Raw genomic sequence first — 26,053 nt, 5'->3', positions numbered from 1 at the left:
AGAGTCATCTTCCCAAAAGGCTTAGTATATTGAAACATACTAGATCAAGAATTTTGACTTTGGGATGTGTAACTGACACTAGTCCCCAGAACCTGAGAATACCTAGCAGGACTAGCCTTAATCCCATTGTTGTTTGTAAACAACCTTTAAAGTTGCCTGACTAAGTTAGAGATTAGTCAGTCTGAAGGCCCACATTTCTTAGTGGACAAGATGTTGTCCCAGAAACCCACATGGAGTGAATAGAATGAGATGTTTTTAGAAACAGGTCAATGTTAAAAGCACGTTGTCTTCACTTCCATAAATTAAACTTTATCTTCATTACCTTACTTGGTCCTACATGGAGCTATTGGAGCATTGGATGTTGAGATTTCACAGCAATGATGTGAAAAAGGAGGCTTCTTTAAAGCACACTTCAAAATGGGGTATGCTCTAACAGATGGATTTCAGCCTGACCCAACAGGGGAAAATGATAATGTGACCTGGGGATTTAAGTAAACTTTAGTCACGGATTGTTCTTGAAACACCAGTACTCAGTTTATTGGGCTGTTGTGGGTTTTTGTTTATTCATTTTCCAGGATATGCATGGCTCTTGTTCGCAATTTACCAGAAGGAATCTTTTTAAAAGAATTTTTGTGGGAGTGGCCGTAAGTCTGACTGAAGGTTGTGTTTAGAGTTTCAGCTGCATTATACCTTAATGCCATAGAAATAGGAAACCGAAATACAAGCTGGTTGCGTTCAGCAGGAAGGAGCTTGTCCAAACGTGTGTGCTCTCCTGTTATAGTGTGCTTGGTTTAAATGTTCAAGATGGTACATCATTTTCGTTTTCATTCCATTTTCCACATTGGAGGAAAGGGCATGTATTAATTATATAGCAAAAACTGGCATTTTGCTTATAATGTAACTAGATTTCTAAGTGAGTAAAGCATCTCTATTACATGTGAAGGAAACGACTTTTTCGTTGGTGTTTGAGGGCCACTTTAGCTAGAGACACATACACTCAATGATAGGCATAGATTTCAGCAGAAGTCACAGAACTAATAGAAGAAAGCAGGGAAAAAGTTCAATTTATTTGATTAGATTGTCTGCTTTATAAATATTTGAATGTAGAAGTGGCATTCCTTCTTCAAAAGCAGATATCTTACATGCTGTAAATGTTCATACATTTTAACACTTGGATGGAGCTGAATCAGTTCTTTCCAAAATGCATCTCTTGGCTGCCCTCCCCCTCCCCCACTGGAGGCCTGGGGAGAGTTCACCCAACTGGCATCTTCCTGAATAGTGCAGAGGTGTGCACACTGGGCCCGCGGACAGCTCGGAGGGAGCCTCGCCAGCTGGGCTGGCCCCTCAGTGTGTTCCTCTGCCACACCAGTACCCAGCAGTGCCCAGCCAGCAGCCAGTCAGCACCCAGCACCTCCAGCAGCCAGGGCTGCCTTGGACCATCACTTCCAGAATTATTAATGTCTAAACGGGAAGAATTAATTGCGTTCACATCTTTTGACTCCCAGACCCTTATCCTGTGGGTGGAAACATCTCATGTGGATTTGCATTTTTCAAGTGAATTGCTGTGTCAGGACGTGATGGGTTCTGAAGTCTGACTGGGTGGTGGTTGGAAGACTCCTCCAGGAGTATCACGGAGACAGAGAGCAGGATGGAGCTTCTAGGAGGCAGATGTAAATGTGGACTGTAGATAGGTGTCAATGGGCTCTGTTCAGCCTCCCTGTGAGTCTGGGGACTAGCAGTTATTCGACTCCTGTGTTGGCGTGGCCATTCTAACTGGTGGCATGTGCTAACTCCTGCAACTGTGCACCTCCTGTCCCTCCTGACCTCCCTCTGGGGCTGTCACCTCCAGCCGGTCCACCCATGGCCAACAGTATGTTGGCAGCAGCCTGTTAAGGATTTAAATGTATTTTGGGGCCACAATAGTGACAACATTTGATAGATTCAAGCCTTGGCCTCAGTCCTTTCTGGTTCCAGGAACAAGTGAGTTTGGGGTTTGGGAGGTAGGACATTTCTCTCTGATGGAGGGGTGACCTCTGCCCTGAGAGAGTTGAGATCACCCTCCCCCCACTCTCTACCAGAGGTGGGGAGTGATTTATGGGGGAAATCCTCTTTATTACTGGACTCTAGCTATGAATATTTTACAGTTTTCAGGAATATTGGCAAATGGTCACAAACCCATTCTAAGAAAAGAATCACATCAAATGTTTATTGATGAAGAATTTATTAAACTAACCTTATGGGAAAAATAAAGAAAAACTTTCACTATGAATTTAAAATGTCTCATCCAGTTCTTTCAAAAGTATCTTTATTTAAAATTAGTTTTCTTCCACAAGGACTATTTTAGGGGTATGACTTAAATTGTTCAGGAAGGATGTATACGAATATGGGTACGATAAATGCATTTCTTGGTATTTGAGATTTGCACTATCTGCTAAGGTCTATGAAACATATTTGAGCCAAATGGAAAAATTAGCAGTTGTAACCGTCCGTTTGTGTATTCTTTGTCCCTTGAATCTGGCTGCACGTGATTTGAGCAGCTGAAGCTTTTCTGTCCAAAGCTAGTGCTGGCTGTCATATTTATGTCCAGAATGAAATGTTTTCCAGCGGCATACATTCAGATTGTAAAGAAGTGTAATTTTGTGGCTCTCAACATTCCTTAAAAGTAGTTTTCCAAAAAAGATCTTGCATTTAGGCTTCACTTCAAATGGTACTGAAAATTACAAAGCAGGAATAATTAGAAATGCAACTATTTTTAGAAGGCAAACATGTAAATGTATGTAATAAGTAAAACACCACACAGGAGAATAGAAAAAAAAAATGTTTCAAAGGTAACTATGTCAGATTTAGACACATTTTACTCTTTACTTCAAATATGTATTCATTCTAATAGATTTTCTTTTTCTGGAGTGTGTGTGTGTGTGTGTGTGTGTGTGTGTGTGTGTGTGTGTGGTTTGGTCAGGAACTTAAGCTGTTAAATTCACTTTAAGAGCTAGGTATTATATGTTGTTTTGAAGTTCAGACAGCTCCTCCGCGTCGTGGTGAAAATAGGATAGATATCAGTATATTTTATTTTCAAGACAGAATTAATCTGGTGTTTTATTCCTTCAGAAGCAGGTAGACTTGTCTCTCACTGTTTCTAGAACCCCAGGGAATTGCTGATGTCAGCTCAGCCATCACACAGCTGGTCTGTTATTTTCTTGCTCACTTAGGGATGGTGAGCGTAGATGGGCTAACGTGGTATTAGCTTTCAGGACACAGTTAAAGGGAGACTCTTAAAAAACCGAGGTTCTCTGTTAAAACTCTAGTTTTTTCTTAATGTCTGAGAATTCAGAAATATTTTTTAGCAATATTTAGTAACACTTGAAAAACCCTGTGTCTTCAGCTCTTCCCATGTGGAAGTAAAGGGTATTTGTTTAAGAATTTCCCCCTTTGTTTCAGAAAGGGCAACATGTGTCTGTCTTTCCATATGGCACTATTTAACCTATATTGCTCGAGCTGGCTCGGTGCTGCCTTAAGCCTTGATTTATTTAAGCATTCCAGAATGTTCTCTGGAATTTAGTACAGTGAAGGGTGCAGCACAAGTCCTGCAGAGAGGCTGTTCCTGGCTTTCGCAGCTTGTTCAGTTGATGTTTCAGGGTAGTGAGCAAGAGTCACTTTTGTTGTTCCTGAACTAATTTTTGTGGAAATAACCTGACATTAAGTGTTGACTGACAGTGTTAATTCAGGAAAGCACAGAGCCCAACGTGAGTAATTCCACTTTCTGCTGGTCGTGATGGGGCTGAGGGCTGGGCTGGTGAGGGCGGCCCTACACTGTTTACCTCCCTGACGATTCCAGTGATTTTAACTAGAGCTAAAAAATGGCTTTTCTCCCCTGAAAGACTTAGCTTTTTGTGTTTGTTTCTAATGGATGGATGAATCAGTGAACAGATCCTATTTCATAGTTTAATTAAACTTGTGTGATGCAGTTCTGGAATTATTTAGAGGCGGATCTGTCATGTTTTCACTTCCGGATTTATTTTGTTTACACAATGTTGTACAGGTTTGCATTTTTGGATTGACTCGTATTTAATTCACAAGGGTGGCTTCTTAAGCCTTATCTCAGAAATATATTAATACGGAGCATCGCAGAGGATTCCGTCTCCATTTTTAACATCCTGTGTGGCTGTGGTGTTGCCACGCAAGCCAGTGTGTCTCTGGATACCTGTCTCTGGTTGACTTTGTTCCAGTAGCTTTAATCACAGTGTTTTTCCTGTTGGAAGGCAAGAAGGAAACACATTTCTGTTCATTCATATGTGGCCCCCCCGAGAAGGGCCTTTGTGCACAGAAAGCTGGGGCTTGGGTGTCACTCAGGAAATTTCCTAATGTGAATGAATGCTGCTGTTGGTGACGCATAATTTATATTGACATTATCAGTGACACAGAGGACACTTTTATGCCAATTTGAGAGAATACCCCCATTCGCATAGATAATCGTTTCCCACCCGATTTAGATTCATCCTACTGAAGCTTTTCATGTCTTTAGCGTAACCATTAGTGTAATGATGATAATTTGTCCCTTTGAATAATACCAAGGATCGTTTAGTATGATTGTGACCTGTATGGCACAGCTCCGGTGCACAAGTGGCTTCCTTGTTTCAAAAATGGCTTTTCACTATTTCACATAAGAGGCAAGGAAGCTGATCTCATTCATCAAGCCAACTTAAAAAATATGACTGAGTAAGTGAATTGCGAATGTGAAAGTACTTGCCATAGCAACGCAAACTTGGGGACAATTCTGTAGAGTCACGGGATTAGTGGTTTAGTGGTAGGATTAAAATTGGCCTCAGTAAATTACCCTGGTGACAGAAAAGCAGAATCTGTTAATGGTTTTACAGGAAGATTGGCTTATCAGTTATTTTCTAGGTTGATGAAAGATTATGGTCTGCTTAGAATCTGAACTTTTGAAGGGAAGGTTAATTTTCCTAATAGCTACACATTTTTAAGTATCTGTAGGATTTGGTTACACAAAGAATTTCCTGCAGTTAGAATTTGGTATTTTATCTGCATGCGGGAGATGATTTACAGTCCAGGTTGGTTGGTCGGCTACGAACGTGCAGGGGGCAGCTGCCCTGGCAGCATTTCAGGCAGTCCTTCAGGTTGGTCTTCCATTGTTCGTGGAGGTGGTGGACCTTTCTGGAAAGTGCATCAGATCTTTTGGGCTCAGAGGCCCCATGTAGGTGCAAACAAGGTAGTGGTTATTCCATTTGGCCTTCCTGGACTGAGTGAGTTGACCACTCCGTGCTCTGAGTATGGATTTTAGATTGGTTTGCGGGATTAAATCGATTTTGGGCAATGACCATATGAAGGACAACATGTACTCTGAAGATGATGTACTTTTCTTTGTGAATTTCAGTTGTGTCTCTTTGGATGTTTCAGAAGATTAATATCGAGAGTGAATCTATATGTTATAACTGGCAGGAAACGGAGATGTGATTTTTGGGTGAATCCTGACATGTTACAGGCGTTGAAACGCAGAAGGATTTAGTGAGTTGGCTATAATGATGCATGGAGCCAAAGCCAGGTTCCTGGCTCCCAGGTTGTCTTCTTCCTGAGACGGCAGGCTGCTGCACAAAATGAGAAGGGGGAGCGGCCTGCCTTCAGGACGCTTGTTATGAGCGGGTCAGGCTGCAGTGTAGACCCAGCGAGTGACTGCTTATTTAGGATAGGAGACAATGTGCTGTCCCCACCTCAGTTTCACTTTCTGATGCTCTTGCTCCAGAGAAAAGAAAAAAGGTTGACTCAGTTTTTGCACCTCTCAATGGGTGCATGTGTCAGTGTGAGAACTGACGGGTCACGCCATTCAAAGGCTGCTGCAGCCGGCAGAGCTCAGACGTGGGGGAAGTCGGGAAACCCAGCTCACCAAAGAGCCAGCAGTTGTTTGCACAGACTCCCCACTCAGCACAGGGCCGTGACACAGGGTTTCTTGGGAAGCCCATGGTAACACCTTGACAAAATCATTTTTTATGGAAGTAAATATAGAAAGTCAATGACTAGCATGGGAAGGTCCTAAAAGAACAAAGCTACCCAAAAGTGGCAGGGAGGGGGATCAGAGAAGACAAATGAAGTGTGGGACGGTCCCCAGATACACACAGACATGCTGTTCTCAGCTGCAGCAACAGATGGAGCACCAGAGTTGGGGGGACCCGGATGTCTGCAAGGGTCGCTTCCCATTGGGATGGAGCCGGGACCACTGGGGCCCAGAGAGGTCCCGGCTTGAGAGGGAGCAGTGAGCCAGAGCACTAACCACACTCTTGGTGCAGGTGGACAAGATGGCAACAGTGAAAAAGAGAAGGTGGAGAGAGGAGCAAGATGAACACAGCTAATCGTGCGTTTCCCGTTTTCTTCTCAGAAGGCAGTTCGACACATGTCTGCACAAAGTCACTCCTGGACTGGCTGGTCAGCGTCTTGTCTGCTTCTGGGTGCCATGGGGACCCTACAGACAGGCCAGCACATGGAGTCTCCTCCCCTCAGCCTGCACCAGGGACACTGGGAGCGGCCAGTACAGTGAATTTTTCTTCACTGTGTGCAAGGCACTTAGAAAACCTGCCTCCTGTTGCATTCTCTATGTGAACAAACATAGCTGACATTCTAGGTTTAGCCTGAAGAAGAAAAATCAGTAAGTTCCCCCCCAAATTTAGGATTTGTTGTCCTTTTCTAAAGAGGATAGTACTGAGTACTTTTTCATTATTTACCTGAAACTATATCCGAGGTAGTTTGTGACCTTTCTAGAAATTTCTCTAAATCTGTTATGACCATTGTCAAGTAAGAATTACAAAGATTTATGTAATCAGTGTGACACTGTGCTCATCATCGCACTCACGCCCCTGAGTGAGAATTTTCGCTGGCTTGTTTGAGTTTCTGATGATCGAAATCTCATTATTTGCATGTGGTTGGTGATGATGTGCTGTGTGCACCCATCTCGTCCCATACAGGGTGTGGGATGCACTTGGAGGCACATATTAAATTCATCGTGAACATACGTGAAAATCAAGAACAGGAAAGTGGAGTAACAGGTCACAGCCGGGGTGGGGGGATATTACGTATCCAGATAATATGTCCCCTCCAGTGGGTGTCCTTGAACCAGAATTTAGAATCTGATCTTTTTGGCCACTCAAACAGGGTGAATGAAGTGTGGCCATTTATATGTTTAATGATGAAAGGGCGAAACTCACCGGTCTCCTGTGAAAGAACAGCCTTTTTTAACACGTGGCCGGCCATAAGGAAATGTCTGTTGAATTTTATACTGTTTTTCAGGCTGCCTTCGACAGTTTTCTTAAGGCTGATGCCACAGTGGCTTTGGAAAGGTAGCTGCTCTGATAGAAAGAGCCAAGGGCCTAAGAACGAAATACGACACACTGAGAACTGGGTTTTGAATCACCATGACAATATGACCCAAGTTTTTGGGCATTACAGTTTCCCATTATATTAAAGTTTAATTTTTATTACTAATGACTCACTGGGGGCAGGTTACCAAACACACGTATACACATGACTTGTATTTGTAGTTTGTTGTCGGTCTATATCGAGTATTACAACTTAAGTACAGTTACTTCCTTTCTTAAAATGTGTACACATTGTTTTTTGGCACCCTCTGTATATAGACTTGAACCAAACAGGGGGAATGCCTGAAGAACCAGCCCTCCCAAATAAATGGCTTGACCATCCTCTCTAAAGCTCTTTTCCTTTGCCCGTAGTTCTTTATGTGCCCTGTTTATGCGTATTGTACCAGTTAGGGGGTAGGGCATCATGTTAGCCCCTGTCCCCCACGAGGGCACAGGGACCCACATGATTAAGTGACCCGGTCACTGTGCCGTAGCTGGGTTAGCTGAGGGGACCGTTCTTTGAGCAGTTGCTCTGAGTTTGTGGCCTTCCTCACACTTGTTCAAAAGTGGAGAGTTTCAGTCTTGGTCTGAGCCATGTGGAGCTGTATCAGGGTATGGGAGGCCAGTGTCCCCCTCCCGCCCCCTTCCTCTTCCCCTTTCTAGGTGCCAGGGTTACAAATGAGTCACCTAAGAGAAGCTGGGAGCCAGTGTGGAGGGTCCCCTGAGCTGGGGACCCGATTAGTATCTGGCTGTGTCTGCTCTGAAGATGAGCAGAGGTTTTGAGAGCGTGGTCTGAGGGTTTGAAGCAGGGCAACCTCTAGCACTCCAGCCACCTGGTGGGTCTTGGCCCCACCTTGCTGCACCCGCGCTCCTTCTCTGTTGTTCCCCAGATCATGTTAGGGAGGATCCACCGGGGCCCAAGCTTCAGAAACCTGCTGCCTTCCCAACACGCTAGGGCAGGACTCACAGACTTTCTCTTTAAGGGGCCTGGCTTTTTTAAGGGGCCAAAATATTAAATATTTTGGGCCTTGCGGGCCATCCCTTCTCTGTCGCAACCACCCAACTGTGCCTTGTAGCAGGGAGGCAGCCCCAGACCACATGTCAGCGAATGAATGTGATTTATGGACTCTGAAACCTGAATTTCATATAATTTCACTTGTCACAAAATATTATTTTGATTTTTTCCCCCAACCACTTAAGAATGTAAGAACCATTCTTAGCTCACAAGCCGCCCACACACACCGGTGTCAGGCAGGCCGTGTGCGGCCCAGGGGCTGCTGCGTGCTGACCAGGCTCGCTGGGACCCTGCCGCCTGACAGAAATACAATGTGTCTGTCACTTTAGATTTTCTAGTAACCACATGCAGAAAGGCTAAATAAATGGGTAAAATTAATGTTAATAATATGTTTTATTTAATCCAGTATATCCAGTTGTTAGTTGAACAGGTAAATGACATAACAATTATTACTGAGATATTTTTGTTCCTTTTTTAAACACAGTCTGTGAAATTCCGTGTGTAGTTTCCATCTCCACCTCATCCCAGTTTGGACGTGCCCCGTTTGGCCCCCACAGAGGATGGTGCAGCTGTGGGACGGGGATGCCATGAGATCCCATGTAAGTTTGGGAAGCCCCCGCCACCAGTTGTGGCCACGTGCTGAGGGTGAGTCAGAAATCCCCACTGTGCAAGTTCAGCTATTTTTGAACAAGGACACTGAGGGAAGATATGTTACTTTGGAGATAGTGCAGTTGAATCCTAGCACTTAAAGGGAAAAAGGTTCCCTTTTACCACTCTGGGATCCGTGCCAGGAGCCAGTGGTGGCAGTGTTGGGGCACTGGGCAGGCGGGGGAGGCCTGACCCTGCAGTGTGTCTGTCCCTCTGTGTGTCCTGGGTAGGTTGACCCAACGTGCTCTTAACAAAGAGCCATCCTGTCTAGGTGTTTCCCCGCAGCCAGACCCCGCGTCTGATCTAGCATCCAAGGTCAGAGTCGTTCATTCTGGCCTGCAGCCGTGTAGAAAGGAGCTTGCAGGTGATGAGACGCAGCCTCCAGTAGTGGTGACTTCAGGCCAGTTACAGACGCAGCTCCTTCATCTGTGAAATGGGGTGAGACCCGGGCTTCCCGGGCCAGTGTGGGACCACATGCAGGTCCTGGCAGCTTTGGAAGAGGGGAGCCGGAAGGCTGTGCAACTAACTAGAGCAGACTGAACTGCGGATTTCAGAAAACAGAAAACCTGAGAATTTCAGAAAACAGAAGGGAAGTCAGTCCCTTCTCTGAGTCCATTCTCTGTCTCATCTCGTGGTAGTTTTACATCCAGCAGGTAGAGTGTGGGAGGGATTTGCTTCTCTCTTTGCACATGACAAAGATCATCTGTTTATTTTAGAAGAGATGAAAAGAGTGGTCTAATTGAATAGGTAGATGTTACTTATAATGCCTATTAAGTCTTAAGCCTGCTTCATCATTATTTGCCTCGTTTCAGTTGGTTAGTGTGGCAGGACCACAAGCACACTTACAGAGTGCAGACGCTGGTCACCGACCTGGGCTTCTGGTGGACCTGGAGAGTGAGCCTGGAGTGTGAGCCTCACACAAAATTCAAATTACAGAATTTACTGTTCTGTAAATCTGTGCGGTGGCAGCATATGCACAAAACCCTTTCTCGGGGGTTGGGGGCAGTGAGGGGGACAGAATACTACTGAGCTATGGTTTCACAGGGCTCCGTCCCACATTCTTCATGGAGGAACCTGCTGCCATCTCACCCCATCCCTGGTCCTGGAGATTTGAAGTATGGTGGTTGGATCAGCAGCTGCTACGCATCCAGCTCTGTGTCAGAGCAGTTGTGTAGGAGGCTACGTGGAAGGACGGGAAAACTTGTCCTCCTCAGAGTGCGTCTGGAACAAGTGTATTCAGTCCTTTTTAAGTAGGTCATTTAAAGGTAATAGTATTAAGAATAATAAAAATGTAGATTTTTCACATTTTTCACATTGGGTACTGATGCTTCAGAGAAGCTGTTTCTCAGAAGGGAGAGAGTAAGTAACTTTGTCAAAGCGGAGGAATCTCCTTTAAGGTGCTTTTGAGGAGATGACGGTTGAATGCAGTGGAATGAATTTTTGTTCACGTCAACAGTAGTTTTTGAGTATGATGCGTGTATTGTTCCCAAGCCACTAGGAATGACAGCGAGATCCAAGGTCAGGCCCGTTGATTCTGGCACTGCAGTTGTCAGAGATGAAACACAACCTTTGGGTGGAAGCCAGCCTCCAGTAGTGGTGACTTTGGGGCATGACGACGGGAGGGGCTCCTGCCTCGGGACCTACGATGGGCCATTTTGTGATGCTGGAGAGTGTTTGAGGTGGTCCGGAAGGCAGGTGGGAGGGAAGGGGGCAGGGGGCTCCCAGTGTAAAACTGGAGGAGAATCACGTGGTGGTGGCATATTTGGTTGTTAGGACCCAGAGCTAAGCTAGGCCTTCTCCCCAGGTGTCTCAAGCCTGCTGTTCTCTTTGGTGGTTCAGTTTTGTCACATTTTCAAGGTGAGACATAGAGACACAGATATTGCTTCCTCATTCTGGGGCTAGTCCATTTTTTTGTGACAGCTGTGTGTCTTACCTATTCTCCCTGCCGGGAAATCCAGATGTTCAGGTCAGCAAGTAGTTCATTATTCTGACTGAGGATCAAGTTCCATTTCTTGCCCTATCCGTCACTGAAATGCTGCTGTTGATAGTGAAATGGTGTTGAAACAGACTAGATTCCTGTTTACTGTCTTGTGTATGGAATTGCAGTATCAATGTTCAGAAAACTTAATCAGATTTTTATTTTTTAATAAGCACGACCAGCGTTCAGGTGGAGTAACAAAGTCCAAGTCTACATTATTCGGCTCTGATAAAAAGTACTGTTTATTGTTTTCTGTTTCACTGGCTCAGCAAAACCGTGCTTTGGACGTGTGCAAACTTAGGCTAAGGGACATTTCTACTTAAAGGAGAAACGTGAACCTTTAGTGTAAGGATCACCATTTGTTAGTGTGTGGACCTAAAATTCTTTGGAGAGTTTTGCAAACCCACATGCCTCTCGATGAGTTAGATTTCATAAGTGAGCCCTTGAAAATAATTTAAGCTTCCGTCACTGGTCACCCCCTGTTGGCCATCCATCTGGGGCATTCAAGAGCTTAGGCGGTTTCTACCAGTCATGTGAAATTTATAGGTGTTCGATTGCCTTAGGATCTGCTAGTCAGATGGCACTTCAGGATCACAATAAATTACAGTGTTCTGATTAAAACAACCTTTCTTAGACAAATTGTGATTGGTTTTGGAGGTTAGTGGGGAACAGACCTAGAATTGGAGACTCACATTTAATCAGGCCAGAACTTCTTTCATCTTCATTCGAAAGTCACCTTGTTTAGTTTGCTTTAAGATGTCTGAAGTTGGAGCTAAGAATATGGGCTGGTGCTGTTTTTAAATGAGAAGAACTTAGTAGCTAGGAACAAGCCTGGTTCCCTTCCCAGACCCCCACCGTGCTGACTTTGTTTCTTCTGTGGAATTCCCTGTGCTGGCAGTGATTCCATCTGAATGTCATTATTCCAGAGAAATCTATGAAGCTACACATTTCAATTATTAAACCAGAATTAAATGTTGACAACTGCTACCCGATGCCTTAACACTCTCTTGTGTGAGGGGATAAAGACAGGCACGAGTGCTTCGCTTTTAAGACACATAATAGAGGTTTTTCAAAAATAAGTTACGTGGAAGTTCACAAAAGGGTCTGAAGACACAGCACTGTCCCTTTGGTACCATAAAGGGGGCTGGCGGGGGGCGGGAGGGAGGGTGGAAGTCACGCAGGTAACACATCATTTTATTTTCAGCCACGTCTCTACCTGAGTAACTTAGTTACAGCCAAATACTTAGGGTAGCGTTCTGGCCCCAACTGAATGATTTTTTTCCCGATAATTGTACAAAATGTGTAGTTCACAGCTACAAAGCCTTCCTCATCTTTGCCGTCCAGATATTTCCAATCTAAAGAGGAAATTGCATGTTGAGACAAAAGAATGTGTTAGGTATTTCACAACACGGATGTAATTTTATTTTTGCAAGCTATTTATTGAGGGCCTCCTACATGCCAATCACTGGATTAGGCGTTTTAATACATTAGCTTAATGCATGCAGTAAGGTTTTCAATGTTATATATAAGCTTTAAAAGATAAAAATATGCATAAAGTTTAATTTAAAATATTCGACGCTCATGTGTCATAACATCACGGCTTACTCTTACGGGACTTGTAGGGGGCAGTTCCTTGCACACACCCTCAGTGAGCTCCAGACGCCCAGGTCCCAGCGTGGCCCAGCTCCCACCCACAGAGCGGTTTTGGCTGTGAGCAGCCAGTGGGAGCGACCCTGTGTTTATCGTGCCCCCTTGGTGGACATTTCCTCGCTGGCAGCTCTGTCTGCCTGTGCAGTGACCAGCTCTGGTGCAGGGTTGTGCTCTCGCGGGCTTAGTTTTTGAGGATTCATTGGATTTTTGGAATGAAGGGGCGTGTTGATTGATATTGCCAAATTTCCCAGCAAAGATGTCAAAATCTCCTTCCACTCTCCCAGCAGCAGTCATGTGAGCAGTGGCTTTCTCTTTGTCAACACTTGATATGATCAGTCTTTTTTATATCTTGGCCAACTGGATAGGAAAAATACCTCATTGTATTTAAAACATTTTAAGTGATGTCCATCCATTCTTTATGTTTGCGGTCATTTTATTTTTCATGTGAATCACTTGTTCATTTACTTGGTTAATTTTTCCACTGAGTTTTCCTTAATTTGTTGCTTTGTAAGAGCTTTCTGTTTATTAGAATGGCCTTGTGTTTTGTGTTGCCACTGTCTTTTTATCTTTTTTCTGTCTTACCCCGTATGTGAGTTCTTTTTGCTCCAGAAACATTCAAATAGCCTATCTCAGATAGCCTTTCTCAAAAGGTGTGTGAATTTAACTGACCTTCTGGCATTTGCATGGGTGGAACTGTGTGTAACAGTCCTTTCGATTTCTTATGCTTGTTATTATTGGTCTAGTTACTTTTTCTGTTGATTCCTGAGTAAATTTTGCATATTTATATTTTACTAGAAAATCAATCATTTCTTTCATCCATATTATCAAATTTATCAACCTAGAGTTTTGAAAAGCATTGTATTCTTTTTCATTTTCCTTTGTTTGGTGATCAGTAAACCTAATTGCCCCTAACCCCACCTCTTTTTTTTTTTTTTAATTAGGTGAGCTAATCATTTGTCTCATGGGGTGATCAAAGAACTGGTTATTGGTTTTATTTATGTTTTACTTTTTTTCTGATCTGTTACTTTGTGAGATTGAAATTTAAGGATTTTGATTCTTTTTTGTTACTTTTTGAATTGAATGTTTCATTTGTATATTTTCTTTCTTGGTGTTCACAGTAGCTGGTTACACTCTCATCTTTCTTTGTATCCAATGCATTTTGGCACACAGAAATTTCAGGAGAGGTTTGACACTTGCACTTTGATTTTCTCTTGCCCAGGAGTTGTTATGGAGAGTTTAAAAATTTCAAAATGGCTCAACTTTTGTTAGTGCTGGTTTTACTTGTTAATTTTTGGTGTCACAGTGGGATCATATGGAGCACCTGAGGTCTGTGTTATTTCTAATGTCTGGAACTTTGTGGTTCGTATGAAGTCACCTCATGTTCTGTTGCCAGTTTAGCAAAGTGGCAGGTTTGGGGTTTGATGCTTACCTGTCAGGTAAGCCTTACTTTCTAATTCAAATCCTCTGCTATTGTTTTTGCCTCTTTCATCTACCAGGTTTCAGAGACATTGGTCATTTCTCCCAGACCCATTTCCTCTCTGTTGATCTTTCCATGTATTCACTGGGGTGTTCGCTTTATATGTTTTATCCTGTGTTATCTGTCAGGGATTTAGAATAATCCTCTGTAATTTCTCTTTTTTACCCTTAATAATTCTGCTAAGACTTTTGTGCAGTTTAATGATATTTTTATTTTCACTATTGCTTTTATTTGCATTTTTTCTTGTATATTTTGTCTACTTTTTTTGAGTTCCTCAGTTTTAGGTATCTTTTATAGAAAGCACACAATTGGATTTAGTTTTTTACCCTGTCATGGAGTAATTTTTAATAAATAAATTTATTCCATATATATTTTAGCTAAAACAGATTGATTTTTGTCTTCTTTCCTATTTTTTTTTAAAAAACTTTTATCTTGTTTTATGCTTTCTTTCTTTTCCCCTTTGTTTTCTGTTTATTAGTCTGTGAATTATTTTCTCTCCTTTAATTTTTGAAATCAAAAGGTATGTAGAAAGTCTAATGTTTTCAGTTCTACCAGTGGTTGTATTTATAACTTTTGTTTAAGCTGGGTTTCTCAATTTATCAGCTTCAGTAACCATATAACTTGGCTTCCTCGTTGGGAAACATGAAGTAACAAAAGCGCTTCAGTTTCCTTCTTTGTCTTTCCTCAATCTCCCCTTCTCCCCACATCGCCACTGTAATTCCTTTTTTGAAGTTGTTTTAGTCTATTATTGTTATTTTATTATTTTTATGTTATACATATTTAATTTCAAGAAATGTGATAACGTGTTTATTTTCTGTGTAGATCACGGTTATATTTAGACTTGATTCTGTGTATATGTCTTTGCTTACTGGGTTTGGTGATCATTACCAGATTTTTTCACTTTGATTGTTCTGCTTCTGAGTTCTTCGCATCCTCTTTTGTGTGACAGCATCACCTTTCCAACTAGGAAAGGCCAGGCTGGTGAGGAGCCCGGTGGACAGTTGTTTCCCTGAGCAGGGACCGTGCTGGATGAGCTTCCAAGCGAAGTGAAATGGTCCCAGCCTGCCAGCAGAGGAAGCCTAGTATGGCGGGAGCCTAGCCTAGGGTGCTGGAGCACGTGCCAGTGTGTGTGTGTGGTTGTATGTGTTCACACACAAGCGCATGTGTGCATATGTGCTCACGTGCATGTGTGTATGCACGTGTGAGTGTGTGTGTGTGTGTGTGTGTGAATGTGTATGTGCGTGTGTGCCTGCGTGTGTTTGGAAGCCTGTGAGGGGAGGCAGGCGGTGAGGAGCGGCCGCGGGCTGATGTCTAAGACGTCATTGGGAACAAATTGTCACGTCTGTAGAGCGTCATGAGGAGTGAGGGTAGCTTTCTGGGGGACCCCTCAGTGGTCTGCTGTGGGGGGCTCACCAGCTGGGGGCTGGAGAAGCGGCTGTTAGGGAAGGTGGCCTGGGCAGTCCACGGGAAGCCTGGTGCTGGAGGCTGGATAAGTGGCCGTGAGACAGTAGAAGAGGGACCGGAGGCCAGGTCACATCAGAAGGTAGGATCATGGAGACTCGCTGATATACTGTACATGGTGAGAGCTGGACGGGGGTCCAGGATGAAGTCGGGTCCCTTGGAGGGGCTGCAGGGACAGGGGGCCTTCCCTGGTGGGCATTGGGGGGGAAGAGAGGCTGACGGCCAAGAGCTGATGCAGTGTAGACATGGTGAGTGCAGGGAGGTGGGACATGTGGCCCTGGGCTTCCAGGCTGGCCCGGCACAGACGGCACCGAGACTGAGGTTTGCAGTCAGGTTCCAGGGACAGCAGTGTCACCAGGGCTGGGCCAGGGTCTCTGGGGAGCTCTGCTAGATGTGGGGATCTCCTGTCAAATGACATCACACAACTAAGTGAGGCCATCTGCTAGTTCCACAAAGAGGCCTGACCACCCTGGCCTGGAACGTTCCAGTCGCAGTGGACTGGGCGTCCGGGTCCCAGAAACCCTTGGTGTGGCCACATGGAGCTGTGGCTGTTGGAGGGGAACTCCTTCCAGCCCACCCAGGACCAGCACCGTCACACCTGGGAGGAGTCGGGCAAAGGGTTCAGTGGGCAGAGACGATATCCCACACCGGTTTAGAGAACAGGGACGCCCAGGAAAGTGCCCTGTGAGGGGGTGTCCGGGGCAGGGGGCACCCACAGCTCAGCCTGGTCACCTTTCTGGGGGGAGGAGGGGGCCGGAGTGGCAGGTCACTCCTTCCTTCTGCGTTCAGAGGGCTGTGGGTTTGCTCAACATAATAACCTGTGAACTGACGATACGTGCTGCACATTGATAGGACGATTCTTTCAACATTTTTAATAGTAATACTATTTTTTCTTTATTCTTCTGGCGAACAGACTGGTGAGGAATAATGTAAATTATTACCTTTGATGTGAGTAGAATAAAGTGTCTGAAAAGTGACTTTAATTAATCAGCTTACAAAAACACTTCTAAGGAAAGAACACCAGTGAGAAAGAGAAAGGAATATAGAAAGAATTTTAAAAACCAGGTTTCTTGAACATTATGGAAATATTTTCAAGGGCAGGGTAAGCCTTGCAGAATGAGGGCTTTCTAGAAAATCATAGAGGAGACGTCCTTAATGTGAATTAAGTCACAACTTCAGTGTTTTTGGCTGAGAGAGGTTGTAAAATGTTTGTAATAAAAAATGAGATGGGTTAAAGTTCTTGGAATAAACCTGGGAGCACCGACTAGGATTCGTGTGGTATTTCCAGCCAGGAAGAAGTGGGACATTCCAGAGCTGGTTCATGAAAGGGCTCCTTGGAGCCCACACCAGTGTCAGTTACTTGCTGCATCTAAGATAAGTGGGACCGTCTCAAGCCTCCCGTGTAAGGGGGGCCGGGCGAGGGGCTCTGTTACCGCACTTTTGTGTTGGACAGAAGTGCCCCCTTTCTGGAGCTCTTCACAGCTACGGATTAGAATTGTGTTGTTCAGACTTTTGATTTGTTCCAGAGTCAAGTCAAAAGTTGGGGGTGTGGAAGGGCCCACTTTTCTTTAAGATTTTTGGCCCCAAAGATTCACGGCAGAGGACATACAGTTTAACAACAGGCTGCTCCAAATGTGGGCCGGGAAACTTGGCTGCCTCATCTAGAAAAAATTCGTCAGAAACAGTTTATGGATTCTGGTGATGACCTCGGACACCTGGAAGTGTAAGCCTCGTTTGGGGTAACACTGTTTCAAGATTAATGTATTTCCCATGTTTTTCACAATAGGTTATTTACCCAGTGATGCTTGTACATAGATTTCACTTCTACATCGTCATAGGGCTTTTCAGGGAGTATAATATTCAAGGGTTTGAAACGATTTTGAGCATTTAAAACACATTTGTTTATTTTTCATTGGGGTAATATATATAACGTACAATTTGCCTTTTTCATGATTTTGTAAGTGTACGGTTCAGTGCCTCCCCTGGGTTTTGTAATTAATGGGTATTAGCCGTTGAGAGGAACATAAGACGACTCTGTCGGATGCCCTGAGAAGCCTGTCACTTAACCTAAGTTCAGATTCCTGGGCTTTGAAATGGCAGAAGATAAAAATAGAAAGTGAAATCTCTGTTTCAGCCCAACATGAAATTTTATTTTAAAAAATATTAAAGTTTCTAGTCAGGAGACTGAAGTTACCATAATCCCTTTTATCTAAAAAGTGGATCTCCTCCCTTGGCCCAACCCAGTAATTTTGTTTAATTTCTTCTTGCATTGAAAGAAAGCGCTTTTACCCTAAATGCAGTAGTGGAAACTATTACTAGGTTTTTGGTTATTTCAATGTGGAAGGGAAAATATGTAACCTAAAATCATGAGTGCTTCCTTGTAACTGTCCACTCTGTTCAACACGTACATTCATAGACCTCTACTACAACTTATTTTTAAACACTCTCTAAATATAAAAGTTTAATGAGTGTGTCTTTCTTAGTAATATATAAAAAAACCAGACAGCAGGTCCCTAATAATAATGAGTTTGGATGTAATTTGGGGCTGGTGACCAGCCCAAAGCAGCTCTGCACCACGGTTACTAATTGTGTGTTTTTCTGGAAGAAGGAAGAAGCTTGTCTTCCCAGGCAGGGGAAAGTGAGCACACCCTGATTTGATGACATCAGTTATATATTTATATTCAGGCAGACAGAGCTACACATGTGGAGACACTGTAACTTCATTAACCCCCCCAACTATTGAAGAAGGAACTTTAAATGTCTTTAAGACCCATGTGGGGAGTTGGTGACGTGGCCACACTCCCAGACTGGAAAGTCCTCTTCCACTTCATCTTTTTATCCATTTCTCACGTTTATGACTCAGGGTCTTTCATGGCTGGAGAGACGTATGAATATGTGTCTGTGATTGTGTCGATGCCCCTGGAGTGAGAGGATGTGCTGCGCAAACAACTCGTGTGGGCCTGTTTCTTAGCCTGTGACCTTGGGTCGGCTGCACCTCACCAAGTGGAAATCGCCAGTCTTCACCTTGGTATCTCTAACTTCAGATAAATAAACGCATTGCTGTGAAAGTGGGAGGCAAGCGTTCCTTGTTTCTCACGTTCTGATCCGTCGGCTGAGCTCCAGTGACTCTCATTGTCCTGTTGTGTGTGTGCCAGGGACTTCCTCCTGCTCGGGGAGGCCGGTGTCTGTGGGCACCAAGGGATCTGTTTGCAGGTGGGCACGCACTGGGGTTCAGAATTCCTCAAGGTTTTCTCGTTCTCTAAGCAGAAGTGTGGGACTGGGAGTGAGAAAGCAGCAAGTAGAGGCCAGAAGCTCGGGTCACGGCTCCTCATCGATGACTTGGTACTTGTTATGTCGCTACCCAGGGAGGCTGTGCTGTGCTACACAGGTTATTACGCTGAGCAAACCCACAGCCCTCTGAACGCAGAAGGAAGGAGTGACCTGCCACTCCGGCCCCCTCCTCCCCCCAGAAAGGTGACCAAGCTGAGCTGTGGGTGCCCCCTGCCCCGGACACCCCCTCACAGGGCACTTTCCTGGGCGTCCCTGTTCTCTAAACCGGTGTGGGATGTCGCCTCTGCCCACTGAACCCTTTGCCCGACTCCTCCCAGGTGTGACGGTGCTGGTCCTGGGTGGGCTGGAAGGAGTTCCCCTCCAACAGCCACAGCTCCATGTGGCCGCACCAAGGGTTTCTGGGACCCGGACGCCCAGTCCACTGCGACTGGAACGTTCCAGGCCAGGGTGGTCAGGCCTCTTTGTGGAACTAGCAGATGGCCTCACTTAGTTGTGTGATGTCATTTGACAGGAGATCCCCACATCTAGCAGAGCTCCCCAGGGACCCTGGCCCAGCCCTGGTGACACTGCTGTCCCTGGAACCTGACTGCAAACCTCAGTCTTGGTGTTGCCTGTGCCGGCCCGGCCTGGATGCCCAGGGAAGTGTGGGCACTGCTATGAAGGTGGGGAGGGCACGGACCCCTGACTCCAAGGGCATCAGGCTGGTGGGTAGAGGCAGACGCGATGTGTGTGTGTCCGATGGCATGGAGCCGGTTTTTAGCAGGACCCTGATAATAAGAGTAATTCATGTCATCACTAAAATATATCACAGGAGCTTGAATTAACGTTCGCTCCCAGGGGACCTCCCTAATTTCCAACAAGGCTTCCACAGTCACAGAACGTGAGAAGTCGCAGAGAAGGAGGTGATGGTCTGAAAACACATGGGTGTGACATGTGGGTCAGTTTTTAATTTCAAGTTATGTGCTGTTTGCTCTTTGAACGTTTGAACTATGGGGGGCTGCTGAGCAGAGGAGAGTGTGGGCAAAATGGGGGGCTCTGGGTCCGCTCCCCTCTTCGGGCACCTCGTGTGCTTTCGCTTTGTGCGGCTCCTGTGCTGCGTTGGCCTGCGCTCCAGCTGCAGGAGGAGCGCCCGCGGCTGGGCAGCTCAGCCTCGAATCGGGTTAGTCTCTTCAGGTCACTCACAGTTCTGGGTCCTTCCAGCTCTGCTTCCTGCGTCTTTTATTGCTTAACAGAAGCAAAGGCGTTGAAGTGTGTTCCTCCAAGGTGCTCTTCTGAGGTCCCATCCGCTCTTACTGCACGGTGGCTTCTAGAGCTTTCCTCCCAGGCACCACCCGGAAAAATGCCAGAACCAGAGCCTTTCTCAGATTCTCAGACATAGACCCACTTCCTTGGCCCAAGGGGAATGGGGAATAGAGGTTTTTAAAAGGCCTCTTTCTCCTCTGAATTTCCGTGACTAAAGAATGGCTGCCACGGAATGAAATCTTTTATGTTTCCTCTTCCCTGTTCCGCCCCTTCCGCCTGAGGTGTCCAGAGGGACGATGTTGTCTCTGGAGACACGTAACTAATCTCAATCAAGGAAAAACTAAGTCAGAAAAAGGTTAGTGCTTAGCTGAAAAAACCCAGACATTGAAGCATTGAAACAATTTGTCCAACAGACAGTTTGTGTAAATGGCCCTTTTGTGTGTCCATCTCTGGTGTGTAGTGGAGGACGCTGGGCACCCAGAGAGCCGTGGGGCCCGCGGGGGCATCTCCCGGAGGCGCCACATGTGATGTAGAACTGGGGTCACATCCCGCCATTGCAAGGCAGGTCCTCTGCATCCCCAAGGAGGCTCAGACTTTACATTGTCTCACACCTGGCTCTGCCCCAGGCTGTGATAAAAGGATGAGATGCCTCACGTCCTTGAAGATACATTGACTAAATGACTTTTAAAAATGGAAATAATAAAAGGAAACTTCTCAAACTCTTCATAAGTTAAATGAGCAGGCAAAGGGTACAGGAAAGGCTGGTATCCCCCTCACTCCACGTAAATGTTGGAGCTCAGCACCTCTGATCACAGTGACCCTTCCCAGAAACCCTTCCGGATCCCCAACTGCCAGCGTGAGACAGCCAGGGGCTCCACGAATGCTGTAGACACAGTTATTTCATGGGAACTAAGAGCTCGGCTCCTGAGCCTGGAGATACGGCACGATGCATAATCGTGGGAAGAGAGGGAATCATCCCATGAGACCTTACTTCGGTGGTGTCCCACTTGTCTCTTTTCATTTAAAAAAACCCAACAAAACTGTGTAATTTAGGATTGAGAAGATAAACCTTTTACACAGTGCTTATGGCGCAGGCCACATAAATATTGTATCTTAGACTTTAGAAGATGTTTGCAAGTGTCCCCTTAAAGCTTGCTGTGAAATCTGTGCAGAGTGCCTTTCCAGTTGGGTGAGAAGAGAAGCACAGGCTGCGACCCTGGAAAACTAGGGACCAAGAATGACTGAGATGCTTGTTTCATTGGCAGTGTAGCCGGCTGGTCAGGTGTGAGCCCTGACCCCACAGTCTGCTTTGTAAATTCAGAGGATGCAGAAGGAGGTGTGTGGGTGCTGCTCCACAGGTTGTGGTCCAGAAGGGAAAGCCACCTGTGGGGTGGGCATGGCATTCCTGGTGGCCAGGCGTGACATGTTCTCAGGGTAGAGAAGTGCCAGCGCAGGTCTCCGTTGCCGTCTGTCCATACCCTGTGCCAATGGCCAGTCCAGATTGGAGCTGGTGCAGTGAGTAACCTGCGTGGGTTGTCCCCACAGCTGAGTCTGTGCTGTTCCTGTCTAGGGCTCCCGTTCCTTTGGCTGTGACTCACAGGTGGGGTGAGAAGCCGCATGGAGGCACTAACCCACTGCTAACCCCCCAGTGTGTTGTCCGGCTGCCCTCTGGGGGCTTTGATTTATTCCGAAAACATCTGCATGGCCCCAGGAAGACCCTGTGCATTTGCATCCGTTTACTCTCTTCTTAAAGAAATGCCATTAGCAAACTTGTCTTAAAAATGTACTTTAATACGGACTCGTGCTCATTTCCGACGCAGACAGTTCCTGTCCTGAGACAAGGCTTGAAGGGGGCGCTTTGAGGGTCTTGTTACTCACACGTTCACAGGAAAGTCGTTTGCTTCAGGTAGAACGCCTTCTTGTTGAATATTGCTGCCCTGGATTGTGAGCACGGAGCTCAAAACAACAGGTTTTCTTTTGACCTTGGCGTAGGGTCGCTTTCCTGGCATGGCATGGAGTTTGTAAGAAGGCTGAGCTGAGAAGCCTCTGTGTCCCCCCGTTTTTGTTAGGACACAGGATCATAGAGTGAATTGCAGCAAAACTGTCCAGGAATTTTCCCAGAGAGACGGCTGTGTCAGCAGATCTCGGAGCTTGGTGCTCATGAGGGAGAGACGATACTTTCATTTTTACTGTCTGCAAAGCATTGAAGGAAGGATGTTAGTTCACATACAAGTAAAACCAACTTGCTTTTGCTCAGCTTGCTCCTCCTGGGGTGGTGACTGGGGACAGAGTGCTTCGGAGGTGAGGACAGCTGCCCTCCCTGCTGCAGGAGCCATGGGTGACCCGGGTCAATCGTTTAGCAGCCTCTGGATGTTCATTTTTGCTTGCAGGTGGGGAGTGTCCATCGGTGTTGGCAGAAGGAAGGTTTCGGTGTTTGTGGATGGATCTTTACAGAGTGGGGGCACTCGTCTGTGTCTGCACACCCGGTGACAGGCGGAGAATGGGCTCCTGCGCACTGTCCCTGTTTCTACCTCAGCAGATATTCTCCAAGCTCAAGTGTGTGGGCTTGTCGCTCCTTATAAGGAGAGGTACCCTGATGCAGTGTCTTCCTTCTCCTCCCGGATTGTGTGGATTCTCATTTTATTCAAGTCCTGAAATGGTTTGATTTGAATTTGCAGAAGGAGTCTGTGAGTTAGAGAAACTGAAATGCTGTCCTGTGGGACCCCAGCGGCACCTGGCTTGGGATGGGCAGTGGTCAGCCGAGCCTGGAGTGTGGACAGGGCGGGCTCACCTGGGAAGCCTGGAAAGCTCTGTGACAAAACACTCTGAAGATGAGTTTAGAAGCCCAGAGAAAATACTAGATTTGATAGTAATCTCAAAGATATTCTGATGCAAAATAGCGTCAAAGAGAGAGCTTACATGTTTCATGTCTGGATTTGGGGACATTCTCTGATTCTAGTGTCAGAGGAGGAGGGAGCAGAGTTTTCCTTGGTGTCACCATGCACGGAGGAGGCCCGCGCTTGGGAGCCAGCCCTGGCCAGGGGGGAGGGGCACTCAGCAGATGTCTGAGTGGTCAGACCTAGGCCGTGTGGGCCACGGGATGCACACACTGGAACCCACACCTGAGTGGGGACGTGATTGGCAATGGTTTCCCTGTGCGTCCATTGTGAGCGTGTACACCTCTCCTGCATCGTGGGTTGGGGACCTGAAGAGGTCTGCTGCGTGCCCGCCATAGACCATGCACTGGTCCAAAGACTTGTTCATTTTCTTCTTTTCCATTTGGAATATAAGATTGCAAAATGTTCCGTGAACAAATTTCTGACAGTTGCAGAAAGTGAAGGTGGCAGTTGACTCCTCTAATTTCCTTTGAAGGCCACGTTGAATAGGGGCTCCCAGGACTTCTCACACGGGGTGTGGCCCAGGTGTGTGAGATGCTGGCCACCTCTCGTGTGGTGTGGAGGCTGCCGGAGGCCTCGCCCACTCATCCCGCCATATGCCAGGCAGATGGTCCTGTTCTCAGTGTGCCGCGGCCTGGAGAGGTGGGAAAGCACACCGCCGTTCACTGAGGACACTGTCACGACTGTCCTGTTGGTGGTGACCCGTGTTCCCCTGGAAACAGCGCCTCTTCCTGGTCTGATGGCTGTCGTAAACTGTCACTGACGAGTCAAGTTCAGTAGGTTGTAAAAATCAGTTCCTGCCCCTCTATTACTTTCAGAAAAACAAAGGAATGAATCACCACTCGTGAGCAGGGAGACAGTACGTCACGTGGGTCCTGTGGCTTGGAAGTGTAGCCCTAACCTTCATGGAGCACTTTTTCGGTGATTTCTTTCTTGGGACGTGTGCAGACACAATAGACATGGGTTGTGTTAGTCTCGAAACTCTTGCCCTCAGGAGTACCAGTAAAACTGTCCACTTGTGTTTCAGGAGCTACTGGGCTCATTAAAAAAGAGAGAAAAACAGGGTCCATCGAATTTTGCCCCCGTCTTTGTTCCTGGCCAGTGGCTGACCTGCCAGCTGCCCGGAACCTTGCCTGTCGTTTCATGAATGTGGACTTGGGCTCTCAGAGGCCGTGGTCCCCATACTCGGCTGACAGCCAGCGTTCTGAGCATGCTCATGGCCCCGGTGTTGTTTTGTGATTAGAGTGCGGTCCTTTCAGTGGGAAGTCGAAGCACGTTTGGTGATGTCTGAGTGGAAGTTCAATGTCATTCAGCCTTTGGGTGAGCTTTGCTACCTGCTGCCTTGGATGGACATGTGAACGGCCAGGGTGGCCCTGCACAGAAACGCATCATACAGTTGTCAGTGGACTTGTTCCTTGTCTTGTGTTGATGGCGCTGAAAAGACGAGGATCTCATGATTCAGACGTGATGGCACTTTTGGGGACTGGTGGCACCCCTCCGCAGTCTGTCTGCTCCCTCTGCTGGAGTCTCTGCAAGTTGTTGCTGGCAGGGTGTGCAGGCAGGTCACCACCATCCTAATCTTAGACTCGGCAAGGCTACTCGGCAGTCGTCGGGTCTCCCCTGGTTGTGACAGAGCCCCTTCCCGCCAAGAAAAGTGTCCGGTGTTCTGTGCAGCGAGCGTCCAGCCCTGCTCGATGTTCTGTTGCCACAGGAGGCCCGGCCCCCAGCCAGGTGTCGTCGTCATCGTCCGGGCAGCAGGCCAGAAGGCTGCAGAAGGCGGCAACAGGCTTTGTGTGTGGAGTGGCCCCAGGATTGTGTGGACAAACAGGAGGGTCCCGAGTGGTGCGCAGGCAGGCTGCCTTTCCAGGCAGACCCTAGCTTGACCTGCTGGCCCTTCCCTAGCTGTTCAGTGGACGACATGTGTGCATGGGTGGTGGCGAGTGACCCTGTACCTGGGAGGCCGGACAGCTGTCCTCAGAGATAAGGGATGGCAGCCAGTGGTGAGCGCTGTCTGGGTTCAGCGAGGAGCTCCGAGAAGGCTCCCAGTCAGGGTGACGGCTGCGCCCTGGAGGAGCTGACCTCCGGCAGGTGCTGTCCTAGGACGTGGGACATGGCAGGGATGCTGTCTGCAGGGCCCGGCGTACCAGTGACCCGGGGAACAGCACCATTAGGAAGCTGGCATTCGTGGGGCTGTGGGTGCGTGTTTTACAGCACTGGTGTAGGCACTCCACGTGTGGTGTGTTTCTGAGTGAGTTTTGGGTCAGAAGAATGCATGTGCACGCTCGGTCCCTGTGGGCCGTGGCTGCTCCTGTGTCCCACCAAGCCCTTGTGTGTGGGGGGGTGGGCGTGTGCTGGGACACGGGACGTGTGCCAGCACACACGCTGGTGAGACGTGGCCTTTGCAGCTTGGCGTGACTCAGGCTCTCTTTTGGAAAGCTTTTCCCGCCACGGCGGCTTTTCCGTGTGTGCCATCTGCGCGCGGATCGGGGCCACATGCAGTTCTTGGCCACGTGAGCCCACGGGGTGCTGCGGGGACAGAATGTGCCGGGTGAGATGCGTGGATGTCATTTCAATCCCACAGCTGGGAAGTCCTGGGACGTGAAGGGGAGTGAGAAGCTTCTCTCCTCAGAAGTCAAGTGGGACTTCCCATTTGCTTCCCAGAGAGGCTGTCTTTTCAGAGCGGCACTGAAAGGAATTGCCCAGCTGGTTGATGGCAGGAAGGGATCAACACGTTCCCATGAAAGGACCCTGCTTGTGTTCAAAAAGGAAAGTTGATTTTTCCCGAGCCGCTGTGCACACTCAGCCCCAGTCAGCGTGGGGAGTCTACACATCACTCCCGACAGCATGGTTTTACCCTTGGTTCTGATCCTGAAACGTTTCCGGTCGCTTATTTCGGCCTTTTTCCTCAGTGTCGTTTCCCTTAAGAGACTTAAGAACTAGTTCCAGAAGACTGCCTTCACCTCAGCAAGCAAGTAGGGTGTGCATCTAAAGTGCAGGCAGGTTCAGTTCAAGAAGAAGAAGTGTAAAATCGTT

At 46.8% G+C, this 26,053-nt stretch overlaps 1 protein-coding gene across 7 annotated transcripts in view; it reads left to right on the top strand.

The window, feature by feature from the left end:
• The window catches only part of ZNF516 (zinc finger protein 516), a 113,179-nt gene that overhangs the window by 5,729 nt on the left and 81,397 nt on the right, over positions 1-26,053 (top strand). The window contains exon 1 of one of the 7 annotated variants that reach the window (XM_033087165.1): positions 8,867-8,975. The exons of the other annotated variants lie outside the window; for them this stretch is intronic. The gene's annotated coding sequence lies outside the window, so the exon portion shown is untranslated. Of the gene's footprint in view, positions 1-8,866; positions 8,976-26,053 lie in introns of those variants that run through there. 7 annotated transcript variants of the gene reach the window in all.

The sequence above is a fragment of the Rhinolophus ferrumequinum genome, chromosome 19, assembly GCF_004115265.2.
Source record: "Rhinolophus ferrumequinum isolate MPI-CBG mRhiFer1 chromosome 19, mRhiFer1_v1.p, whole genome shotgun sequence".
NCBI lineage: Eukaryota > Metazoa > Chordata > Mammalia > Chiroptera > Rhinolophidae > Rhinolophus > Rhinolophus ferrumequinum.
Note: the sequence above shows the minus strand (reverse complement) of the source record. Positions and strands in the feature narration are given on the sequence as shown.